The 26,661-nt window shown below is 38.3% G+C and overlaps 1 protein-coding gene across 3 annotated transcripts in view; it reads right to left on the minus strand.

The window, feature by feature from the left end:
* sox5 (SRY-box transcription factor 5) overlaps window positions 1-17,367 on the minus strand; it is a 207,527-nt gene extending 190,160 nt beyond the window's left edge. For 2 of the 3 annotated variants that reach the window (XM_081363074.1, XM_081363072.1), the window contains exon 1: window positions 17,272-17,367. The gene's annotated coding sequence lies outside the window, so the exon portion shown is untranslated. The remainder of the gene's footprint in view (window positions 1-17,271) is intronic. The other variant, XM_081363073.1, reaches the window with a different exon arrangement.
* Between the last annotated feature and the right edge of the window lie 9,294 nt (window positions 17,368-26,661).

Below are 26,661 nucleotides of genomic sequence, written 5' to 3' on the forward strand. Positions count from 1 at the left end.
CAATGGTGTTCTGGAATATGCGTTTTCATAAGAGAGAGAAAATCCAATTTTCATGGCACAAACACCTAATTGGAGTGGATTATTTGTGCCCTATTTGGCAACGAGACAATAAAATGATGAATTCTTTGCTTTTAAAGTCTACATGTATCTTTGTCAAAAGTGTTAGGCCTGAGGCTTTTTAAGGTAGAAGTGTGGGAGGCAAATGCACACATTTCAAGACAAGAGACTATGGATAGAAGAATAAATGAAGACAACACAAAAAAAGGATAAACAACAGGAGATGAAGATGAAGAGGTGGTTGACAAAGAAAGGCAGTGATGAAATATCAAACTTATTTGTACAACATTTGCTCAAACATCATTTGTTTAAAGTCCTAAAATGATATTTGCAACAAAGGCCAAACTTCATTTTATTCGTTGAGAAAGTTGCCATTATATACCAGGGTGGATCAAAGGGGTGGGAGACTATTGATGTCACAAAAGGAACAATTGAGCAAAAGGTCATTTAAATTCATGAATAATTACCAAGATAAACATATAGAGATGCACAATACAGTGTTCAGCCACAACATTAAACCCACTGACCACTGTGAAGTGAATAACATTGATTATATCATTACAATGGCACCTGCCAAAGGGTGGGATATATTAGGCAGCAAGTGAATAGTCAATTCTTGAATTTCATGTGTTGGAAGCAGGAAAAATGGGTGAACGAAAAGATCCTAGTGACTTTGACAAAGGCCAAATAATGGCTAGATGACTGGGTCAGAGCATCTCCAAAATGGCAAGTCTTGTAGGGTGTTCCCAGTATGCAGTGTTTAGTATCTACCAAAAGTGGTGCAAGAAGGGACAAGGGGTGAACCGACGTCAGGGTCATGGTTGCTGATGCACATGGGGAGTAGAGCTACTGTAGCTCAAATTGCTAAATAACTTGTGGCTCATGATAGAAAGGTGTCAGACTACACAGTGCATCGCAGTTTGCGGTTATGGGGCTTCGTAGAAGCAGACGGTAAGAGAGCCAATGATAACCCCTGTCCAGCGCCGAAAACATCTACAATGGGCACATGAGCTGAACCATGGAGCAATTGAAGAAGGCTGCCTGGTCTGATGAATCACAATTTCTTTTAAATCAGGTGGATGGTTGGGTGCGTGTGCATTTTTTATATGGGAAAATTATGGCAACAGGATGCACTATGGGAATAAGGCCGGTAACTATTGCCTTAGCAGATCAGCTAGTTTTTTTAATATCAATACATCCTTTCAAACCTTTTGGTATAAATTGCACAGATGATTCATGCACAATAAGACCAGGAACGATTTTGATATTTAAGGCATATGCATGTCCACACTGAGCCAAAGAGAAGGTTCAGAGCGCAGGGTCAGACAGATCACAAAGCGTCTTCAACAGACAGGGGACACAGAACCTCCCTCACCATGATCACAGTGCAGGACTCCACCAGCACTAGGGATCTAATCAGCAACTTTCTCATCCATACTAAGCAAACAGAACTATACCGTTCCTCCCTGTATCTTCATTCCTCTCCGCCCTGTCCGTGGCTTTCTTTCAGACTAGATTCAGGTCAACAGCAACAAACACAGAGAGTGTCCTTTCATCAGGCATTGTTTGGCTTGTGTCTTTCACACTAGGGAAACACAATCAGCGGGTAAGAAGAAAGACAAGGGAGACAGAGAGAGACCACAAAGGGAGCTGATTTTTCTCTTGGCTCATAAAATGTATTATTAATCCAATTTTTTACATGGGCCCTTAAATTTGGCTCAACAGGGGAGGGGGGGAAAAACTGGATTGAGCAAATTAATGAGGTAAACGTAATGATCTGAGATGATCAAAGGCAATCGGTGTTGAGCAAGTACAGGCCACCAATTAAGAAAATAAGCCCAGGAACGGACTTAAATATGCACCACGGCAAACGATGAAAGACAGGGTCGGCGGGAACGTACTAATTTCCCTAAACGAAATTGTTGAGTTATGCGGCGAGATGACTCAGAGTTTGGTGGTTAAGGACAGGGATTAGAGGAGGAATGCAGAAACCTTGAAATCCCACAAGACCACGAGAACAATCGGTTTTGAAAAAGAAACAATGAGATGAGTCGCTATTCAGCAAACTCTTTTGAGCAAAACGCTGGAGTGTTGCAAATCTGACACCACAAAACGGAGGTGAAATGAATAAACGAATAGATCAATTAATTGAACAAAGTCTTTGTGAAATTTTAAAAATGTTCTTGGCCTTTGTGATAAAGAGCATCAACTCTTGACGTACATTCAGGAACACTTGCATTCAAACGACAAATGCTCGTCATTATTATTCAGCGTGATAAAAGCATAGCCTCTCATTTATCCTTGATTGATCAAAGTGTCAAGGCAACCCAGCCCTCACACACATCCACTTTCAACAGCGGACCTTTCAAATGTTTCTGTGTGATAGAGGGGCAGTGTCACCAAACACTGTCCATCGCAAACATTTTAAGAGAAGCTAGCTTTCATCCTCCAACACATACTGATTCACATTGGAGTTTACTTATGATGACCAATCAGATGACAAATAGCCAGATCAGTCTCTCATAGCCAGATTAAAGGGCATATGGTCTGGTCGACATTACTGTCATTCACTTAGACAGGAAGAGACCATCTGACCGACATGTAGAGTAATCAACCATAGTTTGTTTTGTGTACCTTTCAAGGGAAGGTTTATCTACAATAGAAAACAATATAAAAATGATGCATGTCCTTAAGTAAAAAGCACAATTTCACAGACATAACAAAACATTACAGTTGGAGAAAGTAGGCTTAATTTATTAATAATTGATAAGAACATTTACATTATGTGCGCAGAAGAGGTTCTAACACTTTCTTTCTGATTTAAAAATATGCACACAAAAACAAAAATGTACATCAATTTTGTTACTCTGAAATTAGTGAGACATTTTAAGGTCACTTACCTATTCATGTTTCTAATAATAATAATAATAATAATAATAAACATGAAAAAACAGCATTCCACATTTCTAAGGCAAGGAGTCTATTAATACATTATTATTTTTAACAACTTTGTAAGTTGTCCTCTAGTCAATAGAGGGGATCAAAAAGATTTTTTTAAAAACAAATCAATACTTTAATTCAGCAATGACGCATTAAATAAATAAAAATAAAAGTAAAGACCTTTGTAGTTACAAACTTTTTGATTTCTATATCATGATAATAAAGACTGGAGTAATGGCTGCTAAAAATTCAGCTTTGCCAACACAGGAATAAATGACATTTTTAAAGCAGTTCTTTTTGATCGTAATTTTTTTTCCACAAAATTACTTTTTTTAATGCCTTTTTGATTCCCTGAACATATTCCACAGACTTTTCCAGCTTTCTGGATATTTGCATGTCCCAGAATAGCTCATTTATTCAGAAGGGCTGAGAGAGGGCAGGGGAGGGGACAAGCAGCTGACCTGCCACACAACTAGAACTGCCAGGAATGGTCCTCAGATCCCGTCCAACTAACTCAAACACTGGACCCCACTAGAAAGAGTTCAGCAAGCATTAAGAACCAATAAGCGCACGGCACAGATGCAAGCGTATCCAATCAGAGAGACCCGAACGAGCCCCCAAACTGGAGCAGGGAGCACGAGCATCATGTGCAGCTGTGCAGATGCCCGGCCCAAAGCCACCAGAGCAATGGCCCGAACACATGGCCAGTGCTTCACTTCTGGGCTGCCTGCACAATCTGAGCCCAGAAACTCAGTTACTTTGTTCTCGCTGTTTTTTTACCCACCCCTCATGATAATGACTACCTGTCCCAGATTCTGTGGTTATGAGAACAATCACATCAGTTGTATGTCAAAACACAATAACAATGCGCTTGGCAGACAGTTCGCCAGAGAAGAGCAGCGGGGAGAGATATCTCTCAATTTGCCAACAATTAAATATTTTATGGTTTCATAAAGAAACTTAGTGTCTTTCATCCATTCTAATCCTGACCTCAAAATTGGGGTATTTTGGTTCCCAATCTATTTCTGCCGTTCTATAAGCCAGCTTCTGCATGGTTAAGTAGAGACAATGTTAAGACAAGCCTTTTAAGCCCATTAGCCTTATAATTCATATGTCTTGGCAAATGTTATTTAGCGTAGTCCAAGATCTGCTAACACTATCTTCCTGCTGGCTTGTTGGAGCAGGAAAGAGGGAGAAAGAGAGTAAGAAAGAGAGGTGGGAGGAAGTGTGAGAGAGAGAGAGAGAGAGAGAGAGAGAGAGAGAGAGAGAGAGAGAGAGAGAGAGAGAGAGAGAGAGAGAGAGAGAGAGAGAGAGAGAGAACGAGAACGTGCACAGTAATTTTTCTCTCCCTCCCTCTCTCTCCCTCCCTCCCTTTTTTATTTATTTATTTCCAACACACCTTTATGAACTACACAACATCAAAAAACAAAAAACACTACATTTACAAGAAATCACATAGAATTAGGCTGATTCTTCACCAAAGTGCAATGTGTCATTTTCAATCCAGCACAACATTCTTTGTACACTCCACACCTCTTCAAAGTTTTCCAATTTTTCATATGAGAATATAAAAATAAATTCTTGCTAATAAAATAAAAAATAAGTTTTAGTCTTGCTTTTATGAGCCCCTTAAACAACAATTCAACATTTTTACTACTACCAGCAATTTCATATTTCCTAATAATATAAACTGCCATTTTGGCTTGACCTAAGATAAAAATGTAACCTTTCTCCTTTCTTCTTTTTTCCTTTACAATATTTAAAGCCAAAAATAAACACAATCATTGTAAACATTACCAAATAAAATCTCCAATAAACCAAATAAAGGCCTTAGTCTCTCACAGAGCATAAAACAATGAAATATGGTTTCTCGTTCACCATAAAAAGGACACTTATCTTGCACATTCGGATTCAACAATGAGATAAAAGCGTTTCTAGCAACAATTCCATGTAAAATTCGCCATTGAAGATCACCCACATTTTTAGTCAATGGTGGTTTGTAACAAAAGTCCCAAAAGGGCTTGACATCAAAATCAACACTTAAATGATCTCTCCATGGTATATCCATACATTTTAATTTCTCTTCATTTATCACCTTTACACACACTTTATATAAATCTTTTCCCCCATTGTATCAAACATTATGTCTCTCAAATTCTCTGAAGTCATTCAAACGTTTTCATTTTCTATTACACTTTTAGATATCACCATACAAGGAAAATCCATTTTATCCATTTTATCAGGAAGAGCTTGACTTGACAAAAAGTTCCAATCTTCTTCACTCAAATTGTCTTGCCACTTCTTTAATAAAAAAAGACTGTCCTTGTTGATTTAATTTCAAGTCTCTGTGCAAGTGCATCAGCATTGTCCAACGTGATACCGGCCTTTTCTTTAACAAGTCTTTCATTTTAACAACTTTGGCTTTTGTTAAAATTTGTATCAACCACAAAGTTCTCCACATAAAAACCAATTCAGAGACTGATATGACATTGATCTTTTGACCTGTACCATACACCATGCTTTTCTTAAACTTTCATATAAGGAAGAGATAGACTTCAAATTAAAACTCCTACAATCTGTCCAAAAGATATTTATTCAAAAACCCATCCTCCAACCTTACTTAAAAAGCAACAGGCTGGTCCAAACCATGAAATACTAGGACTGTATAAAAACTTTTGAACAAACGGTAGCCTAAAGGCTACTGTCCTGCTTATAAGGTCAACAACCCCTTGACCACCGTCTTCCTTTGGAAGGTACAGAACATTTATGTGGTAACCAATGTAATCTAATCCAAAAATAAATTGATCATCCTGACCTGTATTTACAAGAACCCCTTCAGGAGGCTCTAAAACTGTTAATCTGTGCCATGATGAGGAGGCTACTAAATTATTAATAATCAATGCTCTCCCCCTAAAGGACATTTTAGGTAAAAAGCCATTTCCACCGTTCAAATCTTCCTTCTACATTTTCAGGAATATTTTCCCAGATTCTTTGCATTATTACTTCATCACCCAAAAATATTCCAAGATATTTCAGACCTCTTTGTGACCATCCATTTCACCTGGTAATACCAGTTCTCCTTCATTCCATTTTCCAACACTATATGCTGAACTTTTGGCCCAGTTTACTTTTGCAGATGAGATTTTTGCATAAATGTGAACAATATCAACCAGCTTGTCAATATCATCTTGTCCACTGGTTAAAACTAAAACATCATCTGCATGCTGATAGCGTTATAGGTGGAAAGTTACTCTCATCTGTAAAAGCATCTAAATGACTCCTAATTTTATTTAGCATGGTTTCTATTGCTATAGAGTTAAGCATCCCTGACAAGGCGCATCCTTGTCTAATCCCCCTTTGAATTTTAAAAGGGCTACTCAAACCACCATTGATTTTCAGTACACTTTCAATATTTTCATAAAGCACTTTAATAAAGGCAGTGAAAGCAGGTGAAAAACCAAAAGTTTCGAACGTGTACCATGAAAACTCAGGGTTTTTCCTGGGTCAAAATTGGTCTTCGGTGGTGGCTGACCGACATGGTCATCCACACACAGCAAAGAGTACCCTAGTACCCACATGATCCGCAAGCCCAATATTGACAATACATGTTAAATTTAAAATAAATACAAAGAAACAGTTTGTGATTTTTTTCTTAACCTATTTATTCAGGAAAAAACGATCACTGTCAGGCTAGATAGTAAAAGAAAGCGATTACAACTTATTTTATATCTATACCTTGACGTTTGTTTCTTTTGTTCCTCGTTGTTAATATTTGGTTGTTCATTCTTTTATTTTATTTATTTTGGGGGCCATTTTCTTCCAGACTGTGGCTGATAATTCAATTTTAAACCTCTTCCAAATTATATATAGACTGCAATTATCAGACACAGATATTACCTGTCACTCTCACTGTCATCCTTTCTTGCCCTCTTTGCAAAAAAAGCTGTGATTTTTCCACGACTGGCTTTCATTGTTTTGAAAGATGGTGGGCGATATGGCAAAAATATCATATCACGATTTTTTTCAGGGAAATCACGATTCACAATTTTATCACGATTCTTTTTATGTTGGTTTTACTATTTTGTGACTTAGCATTACAGCCAAACTAATGTCCATATTTTAAAAACAAAGCCTTAGGTAACAAAATAAAAAAATAAAAAAAGGCAGACAGGGGCGAAGATAAAAATATTTGTCATTATTTTCTTTGTTATTAAAAATTAAGATCAAAGATACACATTACACATACACAACTTAATATACAAATTAAAAAAAGGGTAGTATATTTAGTATAGTATAGTATAGTATATTTTTCTCCTATGGAAGTCAATGGGGACCAGCTACTGTTTGGATAGCCACATTTTTCAAAATATTAATATTAGAAAAATATTAGAAGGAAATTAATAGAGGATTGGAATAACATTAGAGTGCGTAAACTATGAGATAATTTTTATTTTTGGGTGAACTATCCCTTTAAGGACAAGCGGCAGCGTGTTTACTATAACTACTGTCTCTTTAAGAGTTGTGCGCGACGCGTCTACTATACACGCATTTGACAAGCAGATTTTCTCTCAATTTTCTCAAGTTTGCTTTCACTTTAGACATAACCGACTTTGTTTATGTAAACCTTGTGTGTATTTAACAGTATAAGCACAATAAGACTCGAAAGATAACTTAGTCAAGTATCCAGGCGCTGGTAGACAGGCTTTTAGTGCATGTGAGCTTCACATGTACGCGCTGAGGAACTCACACGTAACAGTGCATCAGCACGCGAATTAGCCTAAATGTTTAACCGACAAGGCATTAAAGCACATGCAAATTATGAACTGCAGTGTCCCGTTCCGTTCCGCTGCGTTAACATTTTATGTGAATATACGTCGCGTTGTTCAGTATGTTGGGACCATACACTGTAAAAATAAAAGGTGCCTGGAGGAACCTTTTGGGGTTCTTCACTTCGCCACACCGGCGGAACCGTCTGAAGATCCTCTAGGCACCCTTTAAAAAGGGCCGGTTCTCTGAGGAACCACACAGGTTTCCTGAGGAACTCTTATATTAGGCACTGTGTGGAACCACTTTGGGTGCCTCCAGGAACCAAATTTCATTTTTTTTAAATATTTAATTTCATGTTACTATGGTTACCTTTGACTTCTATTATAATAAACAAATTGAACCAAATACAAAATAAGAATTGTTTATTACATATTTGATATTCATTTTTATACATACACTTCCATGCACATGGGGAAAAAAATTTAACTACAGATTAATATCAATGAATACACAAAAAAATAGTATAATACATAAGCAACATGAATAATCAACCATGTATATACAATAGATAAACAAGAAAAGACATCAACAAAATGCATGGAAACACATATGTTCCACTAAATAAATCAATGTAAAAAAATTACATTTGAACTAATTAAAAATGTCCATCATACTTAACTTTAAAACATTTGTGTTTCAGTCCGATGGTTAGTCTGACATCACTGTTTCCAAGTCCAAAAGCTCTATCAGATGCCAAAAACAAACAACAGTGCTAATATACACTCATTGTGCTGTAACCTTTATCTCTATACTGAAATCTCTGATGGTTAGTTATTCAGCTATTTTGAATCATAAAATGTTGAAGTCTGGTATGCCGTTAGACTGGAGACTGTAATGTACAATATGGCTTTTGAAAAGCTTAAATGTGTGACTTGAATCAACAGTGTTCATAAATGGTTGTTGAGTATTCTCATGAAACAAGATAGAGGAAGTAGAAGTAGAGGCTTCGACCCGAAACAGAGTTAAGGTGCAGTAAAATGATCTGTTGTTCTGTGAATGTTCACTGGTGAATTCAGTCATTTCAATATGAATTCACACGATCAGCAATTTCGTTTGTGGTCAAAAATGTCACTATGGGACCAAGTTGGTGTGAGGTACTTAACGAGTTAGAAAAGTGAAAAGGTACAGCATCGTTTTCCGTTTGTTTTTCCTCTTTTCTGGTGGATGGTCCAGGCACTTCAATGATTTTTCTACAGGAGGATTTTTATTCTTGATCAAACTTGTATTTCAGCTTTCCGAGATCCCTGCAAAGTACAAAATTTACTGTTAGTAATGTTATTAAAGTGATAGTTGTGAAATTTAAATAATTTCCTCAGCCTTGTGACGTTCCAAACCTGTTTGACTTTCTGTCTGTGGAACCCAAAAGCAGATCTCAGGCATAATGCAACCCCAGTCACCGATCACTTACACTGCATGAAACACAAGCAGAAAACAATTGTGTAAATCATTCATGAAACCATTCTTATGCACACTTGTCTAGTTCAATTCAATGCAACAATTTATGTAAAAATGGTTAAGCTCCAAAAATGTCCCAGAAAAGATCCTAAAAATAATCAATGAGTTCACAACTCATGTGTTATGGGTTGTGTTGCAAGTCTTCTGAAGCCTAATTGCTTTTTCATATTTATTTATTTTTTTTGTCGAAAAAGACTAAACTTGAAGTTATAATTCAGAGTTAAAATGTCTATAGCATTTTTTGTGAATCAAATATTATTTTTCTGAGTAACATGAATGAGATTTGAGATCATGAGAAAAGATTTTCAGAGAGTAACTGATTAAAAAACACAAGTACACAGTCAAACAATACAATTTCACACAGAGAAAGTTCATAGTAATAAAGTACTTGCATGTGGTGCAGGTAACTTACTGTAATTCAATGTTGCCACTGAAATGTTCAGATTATTTTAGAAATGTAATGGTTGTTCTGGGGAAACAAAAGAACAAAGCTGATTATTCACAACATAATATTTATTGACCAGTAAATGGCTTTAAAATGGTATTTGAGAGAATGAGGGCACCTGTAGTAAGTAAAGTTAACGTTAGGCTAAACAAAAACAGAGCAAACTACAACCTGTTTTTGTTATTCATAACAAACGCCAAGAATCAGAGAATTTTCTAAATTAGTTAGGCTATATCAGCAATTTGAAGACACAGTTGTACAAAATATGTTGAATTGAATGACTAAATCAATCTAAGACAATAAGTCAATCATTTCCATTTGTTCATTAGATCAACGTAGTTAGCATCGCGGCTAAAACCTTCATACCAGATACTGTGCAATAAACGAGTGGTAAACACTGTAAAAACGTAGTAATGTATAATAAATTTAGTTTATATATATGTGTGTTTAAATATATAGTGAATAGACTCTGTATTTATATTTATTTGGCGAGTTTACAAACCTTGTAATGGAGAGCCGAACAAACGGCGGAAGCTTTGATGAGAGGAGCCGTTACTTTCTGACGTCGATCAGCTGAGCTTTGTTGCGCGCGAGCAGCGCGAGGATCACTGAAGCGACGACAGCGGAGGAATAGCAGCAGTTTCGTGACAGAATAATACTTCTCTCCTCCTGCTTCTTCTTCTTCATATAATATTATTATTATTTAGTGTTGTTGTTTAAGGTTTAAATGACTTAATAAAATAGGCCTATACTAAATATATGTAAGCTACCCAAGTAAAAAAGACTATAGTTACTGTTAAATGTATTAAAAATGCATTAAAGTATATTTGTATTGTAGGTCTACTAAAAACACACTCAAGTACATTTTTAATACATTTAATAGTACATCTTTTTCACCTGGGTATGTATACTGAATCAAACTTGCCTATAATAATAATAATAATAAAAATGCATTAAAGTAGGCTATATTTGTATTGTAGGTCTACTAAAAACACACTCAAGTACATTTTTAATACATTTAATAGTACGTCTTTTTCACCTGGGTATGTATACTGAATCAAACTTAAGTAGCCTATAATAATAATAATAATAGGATAATAATAATAATAATAGAATAATAATCTAATTCGGGCCTCACTGAACCATTGGGTTCCTCCAGATGCTGGCTTTAACATAAGAGATCTTCCAGGAACCACTTAAATGTTAAAAGATCTTCCAATAACCCTTTTATCGCATTTAAGTTCCTCTATTTTCCCCCAAAGCACTTCGAGGTCTCATGGTAATGAAAAGGTGACTCCAGAACCTCTGAAGTAAATACAAAGTGCTTAAAGGATCCCATAAGTTCCAGCAAGAACCTCAAAGATTGTCAATGCTCTTCCAGTTACCCTTCTATAGGAAAAAGAGCTTTGAGGCACCAAAATTACATTTTGAAGTTCCTTGAGTATCCAACAGGATACTTGAGGCTCCTTTAGTTTTTACAGTGTAGACTGTAAAAAAAAATACAGGGACAGAGGCGCCAGAACAGATATAATGCACGATTCTACGATATTTCTTTAAAAGCAGATCGTGGAGACATTATAATCATCCACGATCAAAAACCCTAAACCACTTCAAACTGGATAGATTTTTTGCGTTTATTTAAAGTTATGTCAGCTGCATGTGCAGAATGCTTGTCACAAGTTGTAAGAGAAGATAAGGCAACTTTTTTTTGACTGCAATTCACACCCAGTGCTAATTCAGCAAAAATATTCTCCGAATACACCACGTGAAACATGGATTCGGTCTTCCGACCTTTAGGATCAGTTGATTTTGATGCGAGGGAGAGAGCAAAGAAGACGGAGAGTGCGCGCGCGGGGGTGGGGCGCTGTGATCGTTCTCTCCGTCACTCCGTCAGTAGCCTGCTTCACTCACAAAACCCAATTACAGATCAAATAAGGCTTTGGCGGGACAAAAAATCGTTTTGGCGGCCGCCAAAAAATTTTCAATGTAGGAAAAACCCTAACTGATGATCCACCTGATCAAACGCCTTCTCTTGATCTAGGGAAATTAGGCCACGTCTTCCAAAACATCTTGAATTAAGGATATATTATCCACGATTGATCTATTAGGTACACAATAGGATTGATCTAAATGTATAACCTGTCCAATTACTTTCTTCAGTCTGTTCGCCAAAGCTTTTGATAAAATCTTATAATCAGTGCATAATAAAGAAAATGGCCTCCTGTTTTGTATCTCTTTGAGATCACCTTTCTTGTAGCCTGGCTAACGTCAGACCTCTTTCTCATTGAGACATGGTCTGGGAACCACATGTTCATTTTCTCGTATTTGAGGCGTGGTTTACGAATGCCCAGAGCCGTTTATTGGGTGCTACGAATGTCTATCAAATGCGCCTGTATGTAGCTTATAGCCAATCGTTTCAATTATACCAGATGACGTACGTAGAGCGACAGAAATTCGACGAGGAAGAAGACAAAATAAACTTGCGTTCTAAACTACTTATCTAAGGCTGCATCGAAAGGTAACTTTGCGTCTGCTGCCATGTTGGATCCATAGATATAAACAAACTGCTTCGGTGTGTCGCATAGACGTCGTCATCGTCTTGCTGCTCCCTCCCCGTTCTGTGATTGGTTCCCTTTTTGAGGGGAAAATCTGCTCCACGGTGTCCAGGCTGCCTAGCAGCGTGAATAAAATCGTGCTGAGCGCAAGGCAGTATGGGGAAACCCAGGCTACCTTTCTTGGGGAGCAAAGTTAAAACAGCTCTTCTGCAGCTTAGTGGCAGTTGTCCTTTATCCAAACTATCACTTAAAACTGTAAGTAGATCTTCTCCCAACAAATGTCAATATGCCTTATAAAAATCAACAGGCAACCCATCCAATAATTGTGCTTTACCATTCTTCATTCTCTGCAAAGCATTAAAAAGTTTGTCTATTGTTAAGGGACATATCAGTTCTGCATATGAATCTTCATTTACTTTTGGTAGATTGGACACAAATTCAGCCATTAACTGGCCATCCACAACACTGTTGGAATACAGCTCTTTATAAAAACCGACAGCCCTTTTTCGAATGTCAGAAACCTCAGTCAGAACTTTTCCATCTTCTGACCGTAAACACTGAATACTTTTTCTTTGGCCATTTTTCCTTTCTAATCTGAGGAAGAACTTGGACAGGGCATCCATTTCAGAAAGACTCTGAAATCTGGATCTAACCAACGCCCCTGAGACCTTGTACCTAATAGATCTGCTAAGGCTGCTTTTTTTTCCCTTTAAGAGCCCGCAATTGGTTTTGATTTGCAGAGGCAGGTTTGATTTTCACCTCAGGATTTGACAGACATCCTTCACCTTTCTGTTTCATTAAACTTTTTACTGAGTCAATAAATAAGGAAAGATCAGGAAAATAGTCTATAACCTCAACATTCCTCATTCCTTTTGTGCACTGGAGAAAACTTTTTCATTCTTTCAAAACTGTAACCACTATGGAAAAATGTAATGAGCCAGACAAATCACTTGCATTCAACACCTCCCCAGAACTTTTGGTAATGGTCTCATCTTGTGCCTTTTTCTTTGATATAGTTGCAATCTCACCAAGATTAGACTTCCTTTTCACTGATGGCACTTTAAATAATGCTTCGTCCTCTTTGAGTAATTCACCCACCATCTCATCAAGCTCAATATCCATTGTCTCATCTTTTTCTGAATTCATTTCTCACTACTCTTCACTCTATTACTTCATGGTTCTTCATTGTCCACACTCAAATCCGAAACCTCACCAACTTCGCTTTCTTTTTCCACCTTCTGACCTTCATTATGACTTTGAGACCCACTTTCATCTTCTATACCATGACACATTTTTGTCTGGACAAGCACGTACCAAGTGCCCCACTTTCCCGCATCCAAAGCATTTCATGCGCTCCGTTGTAGCAAAAATGACATAATCAAAGCTATCAACTTTGAATTTAAAAGCAATATTCAGTTCATCAATATCACTCCTCAAAATCATATATACTTGTCTGCGTAAAGACACAACGTGTTTCAACAACGGGGATTTGCAGCCTAAGGGAATTTTCTTAATCGCCAAAACCAACTGTCCATATCGAGATAATTTTTGTTGCAGCGTTTCGTCACTAATAAATGGAGGCACATTGGAAAGTAAAACCTTTCTCGCTGGATTAACAACGAACGAATACTACTGTGACCAACCACCGCTAACACACATTCTTCGACTGAGCACTCAACTCCAACCGGCACTTTTATTCCATGCTGCATTGAGTGAGTGAGACAGAGTGTGAGAGAGAGAGAGAGAGAGAGAGAGAGAGAGAGAGAGAGAGAGAGAGAGAGAGAGAGAGAGAGAGAGAGAGAGAGAGAGAGAGAGAGAGAGAGAGAGAGAGAGAGAGAGAGAGAGAGAGAGAGAGAGAGAGAGAGAGAGAGAGAGAGAGAGAGAGAGAGAGAGAGAGAGAGAGAGAGAGAGAGAGAGAGAGAGAGAGAGAGAGAAAGAGAATGCTCTAGCAGGCCGCCACATGTTGAAGAATTTGTTTACCGTTTCCTGTCCTGTGATCAACATAGTTCAAACGGACAACAGAGGAGATATGGTAGGCGAAAAGGATTCTGATCTGTTCTTCTGTTCCTGAGGGTCAACATACCTTTAAAGGGACAGTTCACACAAAAAACGAAAATTGAAATAATTTACTCACCCTCATGTCATTGCAAACTCTTTTATTTCATTTCTTTTGCAGAATACAAAAGGAGATCTTTTTTAGTGATTAATGACCTAATGCTGAGACTTAAACGATTCAGGTTACTTTTATAACACTTTTAGGGGCCACTTACACAACACGTTTTTGCTTTTAAAAATGTAAGATGCGGGGCAGTGGAACGAAAAAAAACGCAAGGTGTAGAGACATTTTTTTAAAAAGCTCAATTTCTTTTAACTTGAATTTTGTTTTATGCACGAGACGCTGAAAAAGATGCAATATGTGAGTACAACAGTCAAACATGTCCATCGAATGCATGTTTTCATATATAAGCGATGGAAAATCAGCACAGTGGAATGAAAAAAATGAATACTGTGGGAATGGACAGTTTCCAGTCCCCGTGTAATGGAATGGAAAAGAGCAGCAGAGCACATCTTTCAAAACTTCTCTTTTTGAGTTCTACAGAAGAAGGAAAGTTATGTGGTAGGGAATGAAATGATGGTGAGTATAACCTGCCTTACCAAAATTAACTGATGACTAGATTAAAACAGAAAATGAAATCCAGGCTCTTTAGAAATTCCCCCAGAAAGAACAAAAAAAATTCTCGTTCTATCCGTTTTCTTTTTTATTGAGTTACACGGCCATGTTTTTCTTTTGTCTTCTTTTGAGAGTCAGTTTAGAAGTGGCCTCGGGGATAAGAACTATATCTGGTCTATAATCCAGCTGTGCCGGAGTGATGTATTCACAGAATCGGTTAAGAGATAATCTGAAGAGCAATGTGAATTTATCTATCTGAATGACAAGAGTGAATGAGTGAGTGAATGAGTAAGAGAGAGAGAGAGAGAGAGAGAGAGAGAGAGAGAGAGAGAGAGAGAGAGAGAGAGAGAGAGAGAGAGAGAGAGAGAGAGAGAGAGAGAGAGAGAGAGGGAGAGAGAGAGAGAGAGAGAGAGATGTTTCTCTCCCACCCTGCAATCGGAAACCAATCCCTGATTCTGCATGGAGATATGGAGAAACTCTGCGACTAACACGGCTTAAAATAACTCTTACGACATGATTTTTTTTTTTAAATCTTTTTTTCAATGGAAGTTTCTGTTGGAGTACTGGTATTAAAAACAGCAACATCCAAGATAGAATGTCTAGTTATGCTGTCAGAGGAGGATTCAATTCAAAACAAAGTCAATGGGTTCTGAATGAAGAAACAAAAACGGTCTCTTATAAGATCCTGACAATGAAGGAAAAAAAAAAGAAAAGAAAAAAAAAAACAGTCATTATGGAAATTATGAGGCAAGACTTTGAGGGTAATAGCCAAAACTCACTCTGTATAAAGTGTTAATAAAACATTTGCCAAAAACGGAACAGCCTTTGTGCTTTCAACATGACCCCACTAAAAAGAGAAAATGATTTCAGACAAAACAAAAAGCATGATGGATTTCCATCACACTTCATAGGAACTTTTTTCTCTTTTGCTTGTTAAACCCTTGTCTTTCTATTACATTACATTTCATTCCTATAATAAATTATAGAAATCACACTAGTTGATTATATGACTACTTTATCACAACGTTTATGAATTTGTGAACACTGAAATCAATCACCAGCGTATTAAAGTCAACCCAGTAATATATGACTTACTTGAGCAAATTACTTCTCTCCTCTCAACAGAAGTCAGCGTTAATTTTTCATAAGATTTATGTGTGAACTCAACAGCTGGATTTTATGATGGAGTTCACTGTGATCTGTTATACAGCAGTAAGATCCATTCAAATATTTAAAAATCATACCTTTTCTGTGCAAGTCATATTTGTGAGTGCAAAAAACTGCACATGAAAGAAATACTGTACAGTACACGCCTAAAATTAAAAAAAAAGGATGGTCAGTGTAACGATTTGAACGTGTCCTGGGGTGATTGAACTTCAAAAAGTTTTATTTTAGAAGTCAAACAATATTCATCTTTTAATTAAATGTCAAAGTTCCTCTTATTTAAAATGAAGAAAATTATGTTTCTCCAAATTATGATTAAGTGCATTTCAAACCAACAATTCAGGGATGCGTTTCCAATGATATATTTTTCCATGCACCAATTAACAGAAGAAACCGCAACTTACTTTTCAATATATGTGAAAGTTTACTATAAATACATTTAAGCACCGTTTTGCCACCTTGTTTACCACTATGCACTATATAATTAATCATAAGGCTCATATACTGAGCATTGCACATCTGCACTAACACTGACTAGGCTACTGTTCATATAAAGTAGTTTAATTTTTCAACAGAGTGATTAAGCTTTTTTTTAATTCTGTCCTACAATTATATTTTACCTTTACAACTTTATAAATATATTATTTAAGTTTACTTTTAAGTAAAAAAAATAATATTTTTTGTCTGTGGGTTTGCAGAAAACACATTTCACTAACTCTTCAAAGATGTGTAAGAGAATAATTAAAAGTTGGGGTGAACGAATAGCAAGGATATTAGCCATATGCACACCTTTTCAGTAGGCTATGCACAGCAGCTAAATGAAAATGTATAAATAATTATGTAAAGAGCTGATAGTGAAACTGACAGCATTTGGAGTGAGATCTGCTGCGGTCTGAGGCAGGAATGATCGAGACTCGAGTTGCTGATGATTGGAGGGGAACGCGCTCTAATCCCAGCTGGATTACTCTGACTATGGAATAGGGAAAGATCGCAATAATAGCGGTCTGAGAGAGGGAGAGATCGCGGAGCTCCTGCCGGTTAAGGGCGCTCATCGACATGCAGTCACGCGAGCCGAGGCTCCGCGCGCTCTCATACTGACCACCTAAACACACTCACATATTACAACTTTAAGTTCAATGCGGTCTCGAATCACTCACCTAATGTTGTGTACGGCTTCGTCCACGTGTCTCGAAGGAAAACGACCCTCCGGGAGAGGTAAACAGGGTCGGGATGTTTTATTTGGGTTGATTTGCGCTGGTCTCTCAAGGACGAGGTGAAATCCCAGGGCTGGTCACACACAAACAACAACGCCAGAGCAAATTACAAAAGGCAAAGACTTGGGGGAGGAGAAGTCAATTTGTTTCGTGTTCTAAACAACAGGCTCTGAGCCAAGAGTGGTTACCTTAGCGTCAATGCTCGGCTGAGCAAAGCAAATGTGTCAAAACTGGACCATTTAAATCCAAAACACTGGGCTTGGCTAAAGCGCTACATGCAGTTCATGGCAGTTAATGTGCGCGCGCTCTACCTGAGGCGCATCGCGAGCTACAGGCGACAGCACACGACGTCTGTAGGCTACTTCTCTGAATATAATTCTCGTTCAGGTAATGTCAAATAGGTCCTGCTAAACGTAGACTAAATCGTATTCCGCACGCAAAGACTGCATTTGGGATGTCTAAATTTGAGTGAGCGCAGAGTTCATTTTTGACACACTTTCTTATTCATTCACAATTGTAGCTGCTCTTGAACGCCTCTTCACTGGGGTCTAATCAGCGCGAGCCCCTTCAGGTGCCTTATATTAAGGCGCAAATGTCAATAACCGTCATGTCATCTTCCCTCGCGAGCAACACTGACTTGTCAACGCATGAACCTCAATAAATTCTGGCTAAAATTACTGTCAGGAGAGTGTGTAAATGCTTCATACATAACCTGTGTGCCGGTGGCGCAGGGATGCGCACAGGTGTTCATCGCGCGCCCTTCATGAGCTCGTGCACTAGCAGTTTCCCACATGCGCCCTGTTTTAATTTACCTGTCAAGTCACGAGCCAGGGCATCTCTATTACACAACAACACGCTAGTGTTTTCAACAAGTGCGTATACAAACAAATATGCTAATAATGTTTATTTTGATTTATAGCCGAATTTATGTAATAGTGGGCTATAGTATTCATAAAACGCTACTTATTCAATTTAATAGGAACCAAAACTAGCCATTTTCTGAATTGGCCATGAACTCAGACAGAGACAATGCATTTGCTTCTGCATGTTTGATTCCTAAAATGAAATTTGCTACCGATTTGATTTCATCTATCCAAACATCCGTGGATTATTCAATAAGATCTGCATTTAATGCAATTTATTATTTGAGCGAAACATTAAATTTCATGGAGCTTGTTCAGGTTTATTCAACGATTAAAAAAATGATAAATTGTATTCTGGCTTATTTGTTTGAAGTTTGTTTGTTTGTAAGTTATCATATTCTGGCAGAAGTTTGACGCGCATATCAAGTACGCGTGCACGCGCGTATTCAGGTTCCTCTGCGCGCGCCACCGAACATGCACAGTCCTAAGCATCGAAGTTTGAATGGGCTTTTCTCTCCTGTAATAAGATACATAAGATAAGTATATATATCCGACAATTAAGATATAACTCTTGTTATTTCATTGATAATAGGCTACAGACGTCGACTGTAGCCTAATCGAGAGACCCACTTAATAAAAATTCCCTCAAATTGCTATCAAACAGTCTAGTGAACTTGAATCCTAAGAACAGTTTATGTAATGCGGATCTTTTAAAAGTGGATAAACATTTATTTTGCGTAAGCTATTTACTTTAACTTTTAAGGCCAATATTGGCATTTAAAACATTTTAAGTCTGTTTGTCATATTAAAACAGACTGGTTGTTGCAATTGAAATGACATTGACGTTATTGTCCTGTTGTTAGAGAAAAGCCAAGGTTTAAAAAACAAAGCAAGCATAACTGAGGTATTTTCGTTATGTTGTGGGCTTCATAAACCAAGAATGAAGCTGCTTCTGGGGAAATTGGTTAAGGGCAATTATTCAGGGTGAAAACACGGCGCAAGTCAAATAGCTAAAGCTCACAGTGATAAATTATAGCAGAATATTAAAAACCCTAATGCTTAATCTTTACATAGTCCTTTGATGAGAGGAAAATTATAGCATTTTGATTAATAAGCCATATCTAATCTACTGCATATTATATTTTATGATACATGAATGTGTATTTATAACATAACATGTAAGACATGTAGGTACAGCATGTAAATCACATTGAGCGGCTTGAGAGGATATTTTTGCACAGACTTCGATGCTCAAAAATAGTCATAACTGACCTCTAGCGGTGGATAGGTCTTATTGCAAGCCGGTAGAGAATTAAGTATTCATTGACAGTCAAACTGCAGGACTTTCTCCCTTTCTAATGCACAGTCATGTATAGCTCATTGCCTCATCGGAAACACAGATCCGTCTGTTCTATTCCAAGCAAAAGAATGAAGGAAACAGTCTCAAACGATACGCAAAGTTATGCATCCTGCGTCCTGTTCAAGCTGAACCATATCTGTGCTTTCCATCCGAGAAACTGCCCAGAACTAATCCTTCAGTTTCTTTCAGTCCACTGACATCCTCGATTAACTGTTCAGATTCCTTTTACTGACTGTAATAAACCTGGAGCTATTAGATGTTACATAAAGCCATCTATTGTTACAAAATAATAATAATAACGTTATTAAAAAAAAAATACTGAATAAATAAATAAAAATCATACGAGTAATAAAAGTATGATCTTAAATGTTAAGAAATAAAACATATTTTCTCCAATTGTATGTAATGCATAAGGTCTCTCCGAAAAAAAAAATGGGACAAAAGCTGTCACAACCCTTTGGAAAGGTATTAGCTATTAATATGTAAACTTTACATAATAATATGTGCCTTCAAGATACTAATATGCCCCTTAAGGGGTAAATAAGTTACAAAAGTGTACCTTTTGTACTGCCCCAGTGACAGTTTGAAGAAAAGTATAAAATGTATGAATTAGCTTATCATTTAAAAATAAATTTATATTTAACAATTAAGGCAATGGAAATACATTTATAGAAAAATATTGTTACAATTAAGCCAAAGTAAAAATTATGAATTGCGCTCTCTCTCTCTCTCTCTCTCTCTCTCTCTATATATATATATATATATATATATATATATTTTTTTTTTTTTTTTTTTTTGATATAGTTATCAAAATGTCATCCTTTAATGCTTGCTATCACCATATTTTTTAACAGTAAAGTTCTGTCGAGAAGAGCCGCCAGATTTTTACTATAAAAATTTAGTGTAAGACTTAAAAATTCTTATGATCAACTCATAACAGCTTTCATTAAATGCATTTGATTATATTTTCCAAAATAAAGCAGCACGGTGTCACTGAACAGCTTTATAAAACATAAACAGCACAAAAGGCGGCTAATTCAGGCTCTCCTAGCAAGTGAATCCAGCAAATTAACTATTTTTTGTCTCACATTGTTATAAATGCCCTTGCTGCAATGTTCATTATTGGATTCTCCATATTATTTGTTGTGGTTTAAAGTCTTGCGAGTTTTGGGAGCCCCATTTGTCTTCACAGAAGATAAGATGGGAATTTGGTAATCTTCCAGTCTGCTTTTCTTCTATATCTAAATAGCCTATCTGTGTTATAAGCACAGTGATTAATGCTGAAGGGATTTAGAGAGGAGGATACAAATGCAGACAGTCTCTCATCAGCCCATATCAAACAGCCAGGGAGATGTTTAATATATGGGTGTATTTGGTCTCCAGCTTACAGCTGTCTGCTTAAAGCTTTATTACTAAAGAATCATTTGGAGGGGGGGAGAGAAAGCATCTCTTGATAGAGTGAGTGACTAATAACTAAAGCCGACAGCGAGCCCAAAAAACTCGCTTTCTCTCTCTCGCACACGCAAGCGCGCACACTGGGCAAGTGACAAGACCGCTCTGTGCGCACAACAGAGAACTAAAAATGTGACATATTCTTGCTGGCGGTGGGATAAAACTCAATCAACCTAAACCGTCTTCCCTCAGACAAAATTACACATGCAACACACACAAGTGTATGCAAACTTAAGGTGATCCTACACAAACTGAGCCACAACAATCCAACATTTTCTCATGCAGTGTGTCCGGTATTTATCCACGACCGTCATCAACGGCTAAGGAATGAGCTACTAATGCCGTGCGCAAAGCGACTGCCACCACTAAAACGATACCTCACCTCTCCAGGTAAAACAGCAGCCCCACAACCCTGCGTGCTGCATCAGGGAGCAGCAGAGACAGAGAGACAGATTGTGTGAGAGTTCTGTCTAATCCCCATAAGCATCAAGGCAGCAGCTGCCATGTACAGAAGGGGGGGGGGGGGGGGGGGGGCACAGTTTGCGAAAGAGAAACGCACTCTTCTTCAGCATTCAGTCCTGTTGTAAACATACAGAACAGAGAGCTAAAGTCTGAGAGAGCCAACGAAAATGCTTATTTTATGATTCATTACAAATAATAATTCCCAAAAGTCTTGTAAAATGTTTTTTTTATATAGTTATTTTAATTTAATATAGTATTGTTGTTGTTGTTAATATTACTGTAAGTCCGAAACATCTGAGAGTGCTAGTGAAAATGCTTGTTTTAAATGAAGTAATTTTATTTGTTACATTTATCAAAATTAATAGTATTATTGGGCCTTTGCAAAGCTCTAGGCTGCTATACAATCAGGCTAATAAAGAAAAAAAAATGTAAATGAATAAAGTAAATATCACATGAAAAGAAAATATCAGTCTTAGTTTTATATCATAATGTTTCTTTTCGATTGTTCAAAATCCTAAAACTTTTTGCTTATATCCAGGTTTAGAATACATTTTTAAATTGATTTTCAATGTGATCTCATGACTTTCTGGAGCCAGAGCCTGTTCTCGGCCAGGCAAACTGGAGCCTTTGCAAACCGACCTCGTGTTTCCACAGGCTTGAGGAACGAACGGCGACGTAACGCTACTATGTGTTGTTTACCTGACTATAACTAGTTTTTAAAAATATGTATAGCACTTCCCAGTGTTTGTGCAGGCAGTGCGGCACTTCTGTTTTGCTGTTCACAGTACCGGGAGTGATTTTAGTGAACCGGCAGCTTGCATTAACTGCCTTACTCTCATCTGTCCTTTTCAGAGATAAACTGAAACCGTTGATTCACTTGCTCTCTCAAACACTGGGTCTATCTCGCATATATTTAGATGTAAAGAGCAATGTAGTACAACATTATGCCAGTATTTCTCCGCCCCCGCTCCCCAGGTCCGTTCGAGACCAGCAAGGTTTAGGGCTGGAGTTGAACCGATCTTTCCAGCCCGGAACCCCCTTTTCTGCATTGGAAATGCGCGGAATGGTTCGAGAACGGACAAAGGAAACGTGACGGTGGAAAAGGGGTATATGTGATCTCGCCTTGACCCCAAGGCTCCCACTGTGAACTGTGGGATAGCCCTTATGTGTAGAATTTACTGGACCGTACCACCTATACCGTCCCATACATAGCAAGATAACACAGCGGTGGCTGTAGGTTGTGTTAGTTCAAAATCTTTCAGGCCCAATCCAGTCTATCAACAATCCGCCAACAAGTCTAGTGTACAATCCGCCAAACCCAATCTTTGAAACAGACTTGAACATGACAATGGAACAATTGAAACATAGTGTGATTCTGTAGACATCTGATAACTTCCACCCTATGTGATAAAGTGAAAACCCCCGGATAAACAACCCCTGTTTATGACCTGGACACGTTCTGAGCGAGCTGGGGGTTTTTGTCGCGTTCTGTTTTTGTTTGTGCTCCTCGGCGCCGCGGTCTCGTCAATCTTTCACTGTTCAAGCTGTTTAAAGGTGGACGATTTATGGTTAGCCAGGCATGGCAGACGGAGCTGAGGTCACACCATATCAGCCAGCGACAATGGCTATTGTTCGTACGCTCAACAGGAAGTGGCTGTGTGGGACTTCCTGCGGCTGATACCTAGGGTTGGACGGGGGTGGGGAGGCAGCCAGGCAGCCCCGTGGCCGATCACATTGTTCCAGGTAGAATCTCATGGTAATGTTGGTCCCTTGAGACCGTGTGTTTTCCACCAAAGTGGCCCAGTCCCACAGCCTTAATATAGAGCTGAATACAGTCCTGTCAAATCCAACATGGTCTCCTAGAGTGACAAACAGAGAGAGGTACACAAAAACACAAACATGAAAGCATCCAGATAGACATTTTTCTCTTTAAGATTTTATATATACGTACATACAATATTTGAGTGCTCCGCTGTTTAGGTCAACCTTTTGACACTTTTAGATTATTTTTTTGTGTATCTATGCTATAAGAAAACTTTGATCATTCCTTTCAAAGAAATTTCTATATTCACCATATTTCCCCCCTCAATAATGTAACATTCCTCTGCGACAAGACCCTTTGACCACTAAAGTGTGTTCTCGAACGCCAGGGTTTTTGTTGGCAGATTGCAGCTTTCACACCCACATTAGCTGCAACATGCAGTTGTTCGGCGGATCCACTCGAGAACAAATGCCTGGGAATTTTCTGCAATAACCCCTGTCCAAAGCAATCCTGGAGGGCTATCACAGAGGTGCTCGGAGACATATTTACTCTCATTCCTGCAGCGGGGCCCAGTTCTTCACAACGGCACCTTTTGTGGCAAGCATTTTTCTATTAACCTTTAAAGAATGGAAGAGGATACAGAGAATAGGACAAACAGACCGTGTTGGCGGGCAGTGTTAACGTTGTGCGACAGATGTGCAGATGGTGTGTTACAGTAAGAGATCAAGGCGAGAGAGAGAGAGAGCTTTTATATGCCACTCAAACGTTCCTCGTGCCTTTAAAACTCCTCCAACCCAGATTCGGCTCACCAGACCAACTGATATTGGGCGCTGGAGATCTGACGCTCGAGTGTGGCCATATTGCCGACCGTTTGTTCTCGATAAGAGCGCAATCTTAATGAGAGGAATTAGGCCCTTTGCTAAAAAACAAAAGTAGACGTGTTAGTCTGACAAAGGCCTCATGTGGGAGACATTTTACCCCACCGCCAGTCCGCCACATTCTACTGACGAAAAAAAAAAGCCATTCGGCTGATTCATTCGACACAAAGGATGGAATATTTATCAGTCAAAAGCATCCACATCTGTTGATTAGTCGTGAGTCCCTCAGCTTTGACTATATATAGTATTGCATCTGACATTTCCTAGCGTAAACATCCATTGGGTTTGTTTGTCATACCTCTAGTCTAAATGGGGGAGAGCTCTTATGAGGCAGACTGTCCTTCTTCTCCCTTTGGGACAACTGCCAAGTGCATGGAACTAAATATGGCTGGCTGCTGTCACAGTAATTCAGTTATGGGAGTATTAACATACAATGGGTGTGATTCATTTAAGAAAGCCTTAACTGAGAAAATAAGCATGATTCGCTTGTGTTTTCACTCATAAATGTTGAGATTTCTAAACTGGTCTCTGAATAGTGATGAGCATTTGTTTAAAGAGAACTCTTTACAAAGATGCAACCGGCTCAGCTTAGTTGGTTGCAACCATATAGGTAAGAAAAGAAATCATACACGTCTTACTTATACATCTTACACAGGAAGTACAAGTAAAAAGCGATTGCAAACAAGCTCTGGGGGAAAAAAGACAATATTCTGGTGTTCTCATCCTTCCAGTCTTTTCTGTTTTTAAGATGCTACATAATAAAAGAGTATTTATAACAAGATTTGTAGTTTCTGAAGAAATTTAAGTGGTGCTCGCTACCAGGGTGATTGCTTTTATGGTTGTTGTCTGGCCCAGATCAATGAAGTTTCTATGATAACAGTTCTGCTCATAGACTTACAATACAGTATATATCTTGCTGAATGTCTCTTGCTAAGGTTAAAAAAAAGCCACATTGTAAAATATAAAAAATAAGAGGGATCTTAAAAATATATATATATATATATTTCACTCCCAAGATGTCTCATTCACATCAGTAGTACTTGCAACATCGAAACAGTATTGAACGAGATTCGTGCCAGAATTTAATCCAGAGGTGCGTTACAAATTATGCCTGATGTAAACTCAAGGGCTTTGCCACTCAACTGTTCTGAATGAGCAATAGCTGCATTTTGCCTCACTTTATTAATAGTTGTTGTCAGTAAATGTAAGAGGCCTGGGAGGATGTGGAAATGTTGTGTATTTGGGCTGAGTCCTGTGTCAGTCTCTGGCTGGGTCTCTGTGAGTCAGGCGGGCTGGTGTTGGGGGCATGGAAGAGCTTCTGCAGCGGGCCGCCCAGGCCCTGAAAGAGCTCTTTGTGTCCATTCTATTTTCACAGGAAACGGCTACCCGGCTCGTCTCCTATGGGGAATATGTAACTGTGGTCACCTAATCAAACTTAACACAGGGAGAGGGGGATGGAGAGAAAGAAAGAGTGAAACCGTTAACCCGGCAGCTACAGTTTAGCAAAACACAGACACACAATGGCTTGTTTATGTCCTTCAACAGCTCCTTTTCTCTTTCTTCGCTTCCCTGTCTCTTTCATTCGATCCTGCTTTTCATTAACCCAGCCACGATGACAGGCTGTTGTTTTAGGTACATGGAAGCTAGGTATGAAGTCTTAATTTAAACATCAGGAAACGCTAGGGAGGGTTTAAAACATATCCACCCACTCACAAACACACAGACGCCTCTCACAAGCTTAAAGAGAGACTCCCTCTGATACTCCATCAGGGATTAGAGCACCAGATCCAGACCCTCGGATTAACACTCTGCCAATCCAGAGAAAGAACGCACGCGAGACAGAGAAAGAAGGGAACGAGAAAGTTGGAGAAAAAGAACAACCACTATGGGCCAATTGTATTATGGTTAAAGGGATATTTCACCGCTGGAAAGATGTATTTAAATTGGGTCATTTATGTAGTAGAAATGTGAAATTATTTTAGAAGTTGGTGCCTTCTAGACTGAGAAAAGCCAGAAAATGTATTTTTGGCTCATGTGGATGAAAGACAACAACTCCCAGAATGCACTTGCTTCGCTGCCTTACGAGGTCACTCCCAAGCCACGCCTACCGGTTACAGAGGGCAGTATCGGAAGAAATGATACAACTAGGCTACTAGTTGACTCGAAACTGAAAAAACGCTGTTTTATCGTGAGATCCCACCCCCTATGGGCGGGTTGAAAACATGCGGAACTAGCTCCTACTAGTGGCTGTAGTCTCTAACTTCTGGCCAAAAAAGCCTCCGATGACGCAAAATGACGATTTTTGTGTCATCTGAGGTTTTTTTCCAGACACACAATACAGAAATCTCTCGTCTCAGGGGGACATGAGGGAGGGAAGCACGGTCATTCGGGAAAAAAAAACGGGTTTCTACTGATACAAAGCTTAATGTTAATCGGTGAAGTATCCCTTTAAATATGTGCAGAGCTGTTGTTATACTGCACACATCGATGCAAATATTGCACATATTTATTGCACATATGCAGCATAAACGTATTTGCATGGATTTACAATATAGG

The sequence above is a fragment of the Scardinius erythrophthalmus genome (assembly GCF_964197995.2).
Source record: "Scardinius erythrophthalmus genome assembly, chromosome: 4".
Taxonomy (NCBI): domain Eukaryota; kingdom Metazoa; phylum Chordata; class Actinopteri; order Cypriniformes; family Leuciscidae; genus Scardinius; species Scardinius erythrophthalmus.